General features: G+C 39.3%; 1 protein-coding gene across 1 annotated transcript in view; it reads left to right on the top strand.

Annotated features, from left to right (window-relative positions):
• Window positions 1-11203, top strand: part of GABRG3 (gamma-aminobutyric acid type A receptor gamma3 subunit) — a 666709-nt gene that overhangs the window by 279872 nt on the left and 375634 nt on the right. The window lies entirely within an intron of this gene.

Genomic DNA, 11203 nt, shown 5'->3' with positions numbered 1-11203 from the left:
TCCCCTGCCTATCTCGGGCAGGCCCTTTTTTCAGATCTCCCCAGTTTGCACTCACTCACTCAGGTATCTTTGAGGTTCTCTTCTTTCTGGAGCCCGTATTTTCTCCTTCCGCCTTTGCAGATGAGAGTAATGTCCTTCTCAGTTCGATAGATGGGGCAGACAAAGTTTACAGAGTTCCCTCCCTCTCTGCCATCTTGACTCCTTCCTTGTTTCACGTTTTATATGAACATTTCTAGCATTGCAGAGGATTCTTCTCTAGACAGTTTTGCATTCCTGATTTCCAAGGTAATGACCAGTAGAGTTTCTTTAGGTTACAAGGAGAGTGTGCCTTTGGAGACACTGACATGCCCCTATGTCTCATTATTCTCAAAGTAAAGAGAATAAGAGACATTTGAAAATGTAGAATATTTGGAGAAAAAAATCTTTTTATGTGTTTGTTTGCATTTTTGTTTTCTTTCATTGTTTAATTTTAAAAGTGCTATTCATAATGAACATAAGTAATAACATTCTGACTAGAACCAAAATGCTGTAGATAAACTACAGTGTTTTTAAAGAAATCCTAATAAAATATTCAGTATGACATAGTAAGCTGTAACCTCATTTGAATGGGTTTTTGTGTAAATCTCAAACATTTGTGTGATTTTTTTTTTTAAGTGTCTATTCTCTCGTTCACAGAGGTGACTCTATAGCTGGGAGTCTAGTTCAAGATAACCTGAGAAGAAAACAAGGGTTCAGATGAAAAACAAAATGGGAACAAAATTGACAGCAGATTATTTTTGTGTGTCATAGCCAGCCATCCCCTTCCTCTGCCATTGCTGCCTTTGCCTACCTGGGGCAGATCCTTGGAATCCTTGTTGTTGACAGATGTGCCCTTCCCTGCAGGGCTACTCAGCATAACCCTGTGAGAGCTTGGTGGATATATACTGAAAGGGCTTTGAGGGCTGATGCCTGCAAATCTGATATAGATGAGCCTCCCTTAAAAAGGCATGCTGAGGAAATTATTAATTGCTAAAATGAGACTTGCAGTCTCCTTCCCCTTCTCTAATGCCCTGTCACAGGTGATAACGCTGGTTGTTCAGTCAGTGGACATGAGAGATAATTAGTAAGAGAACAGAGTGGCTTCTGTGACAGAGCTTCTCTCTGCTCTCTCCTTCATGTCCTCATGTTCCCAGTGATCTGGCCTGATGGCTTCCAGGCATCTTGGAATTGGGTGCCAAAATCCATCATCAAGGACCAGGTCAGGTCTGGCTCCCCTGGGTCTTCCTCACCAAGCCTCAGATCTTGGGCTGGTTACTCACTCTGTCAACACTACTTCCCTATCTTCCAAGGGACCATCTCTTCCTATGCACAGACCATGGATGACAGGCTTGGGTCCTATAGGTATTGGGTGCTCAACACAGATGATATTGCCCCAGATCAAGGAGAACTTCCCTGCTTCCATCCCTCCCTTTGCCACAGAAAACTCATGCCGTCTGCTTAGTGGGAAAACCCCTTGTGTCTCTAAGGAATTTGTACAACTTTCTTAAATCCCCAGGAACTCTGAAAAAAAACAGTGGAAATTTAATGCATTAACAGGATCAAATAGGCAGATTCTTTTGAATGAGACCCTTCCCATCTATGGCCTGACTCCAGACAGAGCAAAAAGAATAACAAATCTGAAGAGATTGCTGAGATAATCCAACCTATCATCCTACAGATAAAGAAATTCATGATCCAGAAAGCCCATGTCCAAAGGATTTCATTATAAATAATAACACAGCACACTAACAGTTTATAATTTTAATCTGTAATCAATTGTATGTCTCCAGCACATGTTTTGTATTAATAAGGCCAGGTGTTTTCAAGTACTGTGTGTGACATTTGCTTTTGCATTGAAGTCCATTTGCTTCTACTTAATTAGAGCTTGAACCCCAACACTGGTTTGTTGCTCAGATAGCTCTGAGGTCATGTCGTTGAGTTATTTTCCCAGTGTTTACCAACATAGACACACACACTGAATGCTGAACTAACATGAAACAATTTTGGGGTATCATTGATCTAATTGCAGGGCACTTGGGCCCACTCATGAAGTTTATCTGTTATCCAAGAAAGGAATCCCTGGGAAGAAGGCATTGCAAAGACAACACATATCAAAAAGTAGACTACAGTATTTTCTAAATGGATGGGTTTGGATATTTAGGGAAATTACTGATTTTTAAGAATGCCCAGAGCAGTGCTTTCTTGGTTGCTACATAGTGAACAGCAAGGTGAATTGCACTGTAGCTCTCTGCCACTTTCCTGGACTGACCTCTCCTGCCCCTTTAAGGATGGCTCATGCCTCTCTCTCCTTGAGTGCTATCCACCCAGAGGGATGGGTTGCCACAACCCAGGCTTTGAGAAATCCCCATGAAGTAAAACTCACCCAAGGATTTCCTGGTCCTATGTGCACTGATTTCTGTTGCTGTTGGTTAGAAAATGTATTTTCAAAGGCAGAAGCTTCCCTCTGGAGTAGGCTTCTTCTGGAAAGACCCTGAGCAACCTAGCCCCCTGGCATTTGTGGTATTATCCACAAGTTCTGGGCACAATGTGGAAAAGTGACCTATGCATCCCAGGTACTGTTCAGTATTGCAGGTGCTCTCCTCTGGTGGAAAAAGCAGAAATTTTCTTCTGATCTCACTGAAAAACCTTGGAATTATGACTCAATCTGCTGCTGTGCCATAGGTCTTGTCTTTTATGATGTAATATAATGTGAAAGAATGATTCCCACTGTACCATGAGCAAAGTTTTAATTTTAATCCCAGCTTCTTGTAATGGTTCAATTTCACTTTGGGGAGAGGAATAAATGACTGGCTGGTGATATTTTAGATTTCTTGTTTTAAATAGAGTCATCCTCAAAGGCTGTGTCATTCTCCAGTTGATTTCCCCCCTATAATGTGAAACATAACCTAATATGATGCTTGAAATTAATTTTCCAAATTACTGACTATAATCGCCTTGTTTTGAAGAATCATTGGGCATCCATGAAGAATTTTGCTTTGCTGCAGTCTAGAATTCTTCTAATAATTGCAGAAAAGTTGCCCCAGAAGTCAGAGATGACAATGCAATTCTCTGGCCCTTACCTGCTCAACACACTAACATATACCCATGTACGTGGTGTGCAATGGAGATAAAGGCTGGGAAAAGAAGGACCTGGACAAGAGGACTCAAGAGCAAGGGAGGCAGGGTAGGGTCAGGAAGGGTCTCTGCAAGAGGCCACATTCAAGTAGAGATTAGATGAAGGGAGAGGTTTGCGTGGAGATCATACAGGAGCAGTAAAGGCAAGGGACCTGAAGAAAGAAGGAGGTCAATATGTCACAGACTTGAAAGAAGGCAAGGTGACCTGGGCACAACGGAGGTACACTGTAAGATGGAGCACATCACACGGGAGGGCTCTGTAATGTTTTTCTCAGTAAGTTTCCATGTATTTTAATTAAAGAAGTTGCACCATCTGGTTTTGATTTAAGGATCTTTTCTGTAGTGCTCCATTTAGTGGGATTCAGTTGCAGTAGTACAGGAGCAGAATCCAGGTTGCAGGAGAAGAAACCCAGCACTCCAGGAGAGAGAGGGATGGAAAACTGAGAGGTGGGATGAGAAGTGGGCTGTCTGGCTGCTCTGACACAGCAGGGAGGCACAGACAGAGCTACCCTGTTCCCACCTGGGGCAGACACCACCCACCACCACCCGAGCTTCTTTTGGCAGCTTGTCTGGGCTCCTAGCTGCATGGGGACTATCTCTGTGTAGGCTTTTCAGGGCTCCTCCTCAGGGCCTGTCCTACCTGGCTTGGCAGCTGATGCTGAGTGAAGAATAGGTTGCATTCTACCCACACAGGCTAGTCCCCAGGGCAAACCTTTGATGAACAGAAGCAAGATCCTGTGATCCATCCATCCCTCCACCTCTTCCCCATGGGCAGTGCTTCCTCCTGGAAAATATCCTCAGAAATAAAGATTCAGGTGCTCCAGACACCAGTATGTAGCTGGCAGCCTGTGTTGGCACTGTTCGTTCGTCTCCTCCTTTTCCCTCACTCTAATAGACCAGTAGCTTCAGGACCTTTAGCTGTTTGCAGCTTTGGGGAAGCCAGAGCAAGGCAGTGATCAACTCAGAGATGTCAAGCTATTTATATTGTGCTAGGCTTGTCAAAAATCTAGATAACAAAATTAAAATAATCACATCAATAAAATAGTAACTAGTAAGAGTATATTGTGCACATAAAAACAGTTCGTGAATGGGAGCCCTCAAGTCCTAAACAGGTGAGCAGCTCAGGGGCATGACCTTCCAGGATAGCTTATGAACTAAAAAGAAAGTTGTTTAACTTTCACAAAGACTAACTATTATAGTCGTGTTCCAGATGCCAAGGGATTTGTTAAAAGTTATTATCTTATACCATTTTTAGGAAGATGACTTAAGTTTTTGTTATGAGTATCAGAGGCATTTACAAAAATAGCCAACGTTAAGTTTTGCCTACATTCATAAAATATAAGATTTAGTTTTACTTAACTGGTTTAAATGCTTTTGTCTGCTTAGAGAATTTTTAGATTTGGTATTCATTTTACATTGTTCTTTAAAATGTTGACTTGTTTATGTATAAAACTGAATTAAATGGGTGCTGTCGTGCCTCCTGCTCTCACATATTGCCATTTCATTTTAGACTATATCTTTAGGTGATATGGAGGACATAAGATATTTTTAAACTGAAACTTCTATTCCATTTTCATATTTTTGGATATATTAGTTCTCTATTATACAGTATTCTTTAGTATGTTGCTACAAGTATTATTATTATAATAAATTAGGCTCCCTCAGGCACCTCACATGGTCATTGCATTAATTCTCCTAGACCTTAGAAACATTTGGTGACTGAGCACTAAGAAGCAGAGTCATGCTGGGATTGAGGTCTGGCACCTTCAAGGTAGCGAGTTCTGGGGCTACACAGCACCCCTTTAAGTTGGCTTTGAAGATGCCAAACCTCACCTGAAACTGAAATGTACTTTGGTTACATTTTGTGGGTTATTGGTAAGTGTGGAAGGTAGAATAATGTCCTCCCCACCTCCTGCCATCAAATATGTTCATATCCTTGAACCTATGAACATATTATGTTAAAAGGCAAAAAGGAGTTTGAAGATATGATTAAGTTAATGTTCTTGAGATAGGAAGATGATTCTGTATTATCTGGGTGGGGCTCTTGTAGCCATAAAGGTCCTTATCAGAGGGACGCAGGGTGGTGTGGACAGAAGGAGGTGTGAGCGCCCTCGGCCAAGGAATATAGGTGGCCTTTTGAAGTTAGAAAAGGCAAGAAATATATTATTTTCTAGAGCCTCCAGAAAAAAATACAACGCTGCAGATCCATTTTAAACTTCTGACCTTCAGAAAAAGATACTAAATTTGTGTTATTTTAAGCTAAATCTGTGGCAATTTGTCAGAGCAGTGATAAAAACTAACATAATGATATAATACATTGTAACTAATACAATACAGTTTTTTCTAGAGTGATTCTTTAAACAAAAATCATAATTTTAACTTGTCACATTGTATTGTGTTCAAGGATTTGTCAATCCTGCAGAAGAACATTTAGAATAGTATGTGAAACACTAGGGTATCTATATGCATGTATCTCTAAAATTTTATTTTATATTATTTTGAAATTTTTAATGTTTATTTCTGAGAGACAGAGCACGAGCAGGGGAGGGGCATAGAGAGAGGGAGACACAGAATCCAAGGTAGGCTCCAGGTTCTGAGCTGTCAGCACAGACCCTGATGTGGGACTCAAACTTATGAGCTGTGAGATCATGACCTCCACCGAAGTCAGACACTTAGCTGACTGAGCCACCCAGGAGTCCCTTACCTAATCTCTATATGCAGTTTTGCTCAAAACATTAATCAGTTTTATTCTAAGAGTTTTCTTAGTTAATAAAGTAGTAAACTTTTGTAATTCAAAAGGAAAATGTTATTTATATATTTTTTAAAAATGCTTATTGTCAACAGTTTAAATAGCAGCCTTTCACTGTGTATACCATACAGGCTTTTAAAAAATGTATTATTGTATTTGTTTCAGTAGTAACACTGGCCTGGTGTGGCCAGCCCCTTAGGAGTATGAAGGGAAATATTTGATTTCTGAGGGCATCTTGAGTGTGAGAGGAAAAACTAAAGGACATGTTTTATGACTAGGTGTAGGGGCGCCTGGGTGGCTCAGTCGGTTAAGCGTCCGGCTTCAGCTCAGGTCATGATCTCACACCTCGTAGGTTTGAGCCCCACTTTGGGCTCTGTGCTGACAGATAGCTCAGAGCCTGGAGCCTGCTTCAGATTCTGTGTCTCCCTCTCTGACTGCCCCCTGCTCACACTGTGTTTCTCTGTCTCTCAAAAATAAAACCATTTAAAAAATTAAAAAAAAAAAGACTAGGTGTAAATACATAAAGATAAGCCTTACTTCAATGACATGATAATTGTAAGGCCCAGCATAAATCTTAGTAAGGAAAGTTAGCAATATTTTATATTGAGATGTTATTGACATACAACATTGTATAAGTTTAAGGTGAAGCCTATGTTGATTTGATAAATTTATATATTGCAATATGATTATCCCCAATAGCATTAGCTAACATCTATCATGTCACATAATTAACATTTCTTTTTTTTGTGGTGAGAGCAATTAAGATCTAGTCTCTTAACAACTTTGAGGTTTATAATACAGTATTTTTTACTATAATCACTATGCTGTGTATTAGGTCTCCAAGACTTATTTATATACTAGTTGTAAGTTTGTACCATTAAACACCATCTCCTAATTCTCCAAGCCTCCAGCCCCTGGTAACCATCCTCATACTATTGGTTTCTATGATTTTGGCTTTTTTGGATTTCACATGTAAGTGAGATAATAAAATATTGGTCTTTTTCTGTCTGATTTATTTCACTTCGCATAATGCCTTCAATGAGCTCCACCCAAGTTGTTGCAAATGGCAGGATTTCCTTCTTAATCACGGCTGAATAACATTCCATTGTATATAAATACCACATCTATTTTATCCATTCATCCACTGACCCAAAGAAAATGTAAACAGGATATTAGAAAGATATCTGCTCTCCCATTTTTATTGCAACATTATTAATAGCAAGATTGGAACAACCAAAGTGTCCGTCAAAGTGTGACCTTTTAAAAAGTGGTGGCAAAATCCATCCCTCTTTCTATAATCTTCAGAATCACTATCTCCACAGTCTGAGAAAGACTCCTTGTTAACTCCAGCACTGAACGACCCCCAGGCATGGCACTGGAGACAATTTCCTGGAGACTCTTCACCCTGGGAAAGGCCATGTGCTCCCTGCGGGCCATCGCAGTGAAGCCATGCCTGGGTCTGGCACCTCTTCCACAGGATACCATGTATCTGTTCTTACTCTTTGTTGTTGTTGAAGTATAGTTGACCAGCTATATTGTATTAGTTTCAGGCATACAGTATAGTGATTCAATAATAATATACATCACAAAATACCATGATGTTTAGTTACCATCTGTCATCATACAATGTTATCACAGTATTATTGACTGTATTCCTTATACGTGTTTCTTTTGATTAGAATTCCTGAACATCTCAGTTCCTTAGGTTCTGGCTTTCTGAAACTCCCACTTCCCTACCAGTGCTGTGTTGCAACTGTGATGCTCCTTCGTTCTCTTCTCTATTTTCTCTATCTCTTGACTCTTTCCTTTTCTCTTAAAAGATGGCCTTAGATACTGCAAATACAGCAGAAAGCTTTCTGCAGAACCGTGTTTTTTCTTAGATGTTGTGGTCAATCATTACCTATCCAGAGCCTTCTATTGTCCACACCTTGGGAATTTGCCTGCCTGTGATACAAAGATTCTTTTCTTTACTTTCACAAATCCTAAGACGGCATGGTCCCACTACCTTCAAGTTCCAGTCCTTAAATTCTTGCCATTGATAGTAAGAGGTAAGCTCAAGGATTCTTCTCTACCTTTTTGGGGTTGCATGTTAGCAAGTCTTTTTCCCTGGGACAGATTGGAAACTACACAATCATCTGCCTTAATCCCATTTCCATGAGACTGAGGAATAAAATGGCACACCTTTACAACAATGAAGACATGAGGAGGAGGGTCCTCATTGTGAGTGATAGAAAATACTTTGGAACCTTAGAATGGGTGGAGGAGTGGGGAATCTGCATGGAGGAACTGCAGTTCAAAGCCCATTGAGGGGCTACAGAAAAGAGGCATGCTTCATCCTACAGAATTGGAAGATGGCCAGCCCTTAGAGGGCAGGATGAGGCAGGAAGCAGCGACCAGTGAGCTGCCTAGACAGAACATGAATTGCCCTGTCTCTAGAAGCATCACCCTGAAAGTCAGGTGTGTGCTACAAGAGAACACCCAAAAGCTGTTATTCAAGAGAGTTGAACAGGGAGGTAGTGAAAGGCAGCGTCCCTGAGTACAGTCCTGGGCGTTTTCTATTTGGACTTCTGTCTGTTTACACTAGAGTTTATCCTTCTTACCTGTAAGCCTTGTCAGCTGTCAGGCAATAGCTTTTCTGTTTAAATTTAAATGGATAACCATGTCTGCTAGTGTTGCCATAAAATAAAATAGACTGCATGGCTTAAACAACAGAAATTTATTTATGCAAAGTTATAGAGTCTGGGAGTCTAATATCAAGGTTTAGTTTATTCTGAGACTTCTCATTAACTTACAGATGGCCCCCTCTTTTTATGGTCTCATATGGTTTTTTCTCTGAGTGTACATCCCTAACATTTCCTTCTCCTTTTCTTATAAGGCTACTATCCTATTGGATTAAGGCCTCACCCTATGATCTCATTTAACCTTAGTTATCTCTTCACTGCCTGTCTCCAAATATTGTCACTTTGGAGGTTAAACCTTCAACATATGAATTTTGGAGGAACACAATTTAACCCATACATGTGTGATGGTAAAATAAAGATATTTATACATGCGAAGGACTCAGTCCAGAAAAACAGGTAAACCCAATTTGAAGAAAGATACTGGACCCAGGAAATAAGGAGTCCAAAGTAGGAGATGGGTGAAAAGGGTCCAAGGAGGATGGTGTAGATGCTGTGTAGAAAGCATCAGTCCAAATGGACTGAGGTGGTGGAAGATCAGGCGCAAGGACACTGGGACAAAGCAGGCATGCACCAAATGGTGTAACATGGGTCAACAGCACAAGAGTAGAAGAAAAATAATTATAAAAAAGCCACTAGACGTGCATAAATAAGAGGACATAATACTCAACTTATCTCTGTGGTAAAAATAATAATGCAAATTATTCTCTGATTTTTGACTATTGATTTTCAACTTTGAAAATAGGCATGCAAACTGTGTTTATAGATGACAGGAAGTAGGAGCTGAAAGATGAGAGGGAAGGATAGGAGAATAAGTTATTCTATAACACTGTGAATCAAGATCTCTTATCCATAGAAGGAAACATGTGGAAGCAGGTGATTTAAAGTTACAAATATAACCAATATAGAAAGTAGTAACAGTATTAGAGGCATATTAAGAGATATGCTTTTCATATACTGGAGTCTAGAATTGGTGAATAAATATGTGTTTCAGTGGTAAAGCATTATCTAGAGAGCTGGAATTAACCACTTGGATAAGAAAAAGTTGAAATAATTAACACTCTTTCACTTATCTCCCTACTTACTTCTGCTCAAGGAGGAGGGTATTTGGGTTGAAAAGATGGGCAGGGAACTATTGGTCCCCATCACATACTCTTCTGATATTATTCTATTTATTCATATATGTGCATTTAATTAAATAAGTATACCAGAGTGCCTGGGTAGCTCAGTCAGTTAATTTTTCAAATCTTGATTTCAGCTCACAGTTGTGAGATACAGCCCAGGGTTGAGATCTGCACTAAATATGGAGCCTGCTTGAGGTTATCTCTCTCCCTCCCTTTCTGCCCCTCCCCTGCTAATGCTCTCTCTTTAAGTAAATAAATACAGATGATAGATACATAGATAGATAGATAATAAATGAATAAGTATATCAAATGCATATAATTAAATATATTTGATATTTATAATATTTAATTTTTAGGGACTTATTTATAAGTAAAAACTACCTCTCCCTTTCCTTTCATCTTTATAGAAACGTATTCCTGGCATATTTTATCTGCTGGAACACCTTCTTTAACTTGTAAAATTATTGAAAGATTTATTTGACTTTACAAAAAAGCATGCTATGAGATTGTCACATTTTTATTTAAATAACCCCCCCCCCATTATATGAGTGACTACTGGTTAGGGTATATATCTTTTAATTCCCTAAATTTATGTATTGTGAATTGAGACCAATAATGTAATTTCCCTTATCTTTCCTATGGATCACTTGGTTTTTGCACACCTGTGTCTTATACCCAAAGTCATTATAGCAAATTGCTTTGTATTTTATTATTGCTTTCTCTCTTTTTCCAAGAGATCCCTGAGCATCTCACCTTTCTTTTCCACAAGTATATCGCAAATAAGAATTCATTTTTGAGACCACCATATAGACATTCTGTCAAATTTTTTTTCCCAAACTTCCTATGTTAGAGTAGAAAGCCATATTTGTGCATCCTACTTAGGTAGTGACCAGAGACCTGTGTGTCTTTCAAGGGAAGGAAAATGTAATGTGAATCTGGGAAGAGAAAGGAGCATCTTAGAATTTAAAGGAACCCTTCCATTAATTATCTGTCTTCTCTTTTATGATCAAAGCAGCAGGTAGTAAGTAGAATCTTCTAGCCAGTGATGCTGGGTGCCTTTAACCAGAACCTTCTCCATAATACTAACTTGTAAGAACGCTATTTTCAAAGTGAGGATGCAGTAGACTCCGTTGATCCATAATGGGTCTTAATGATTCTCCACATCCTTGATAACATGAGCGATTTCTTTTTAGGATCTAGTTCTCTCTGGTTAGGGAAGGGAAGTCTTAGTTAACTCCTTTCTTCTCTGCCTCATCATTTATAGTTGACTCCCACTGGAGTGTTGAGGATATTTACAAATTTTGCTCACCTATTTGTCATTCTTAATTATCTGAGGTGGGACAAATGTCTTTACCTGATTTAAGTATTATCTTCAACAATTTGGGAACTTTCTAGGTGTGCACATGAAGAACCAAAAGAACCAAAAGTAATTTACTAAGAAAATCAATTTAATAAACATTCTTTTAAAATTAACTAATAATTTTAAAAAATAGAGTGCA

Source organism: Suricata suricatta, chromosome 9 (assembly GCF_006229205.1).
Source record: "Suricata suricatta isolate VVHF042 chromosome 9, meerkat_22Aug2017_6uvM2_HiC, whole genome shotgun sequence".
Lineage (NCBI taxonomy): Eukaryota > Metazoa > Chordata > Mammalia > Carnivora > Herpestidae > Suricata > Suricata suricatta.
Note: the sequence above shows the minus strand (reverse complement) of the source record. Positions and strands in the feature narration are given on the sequence as shown.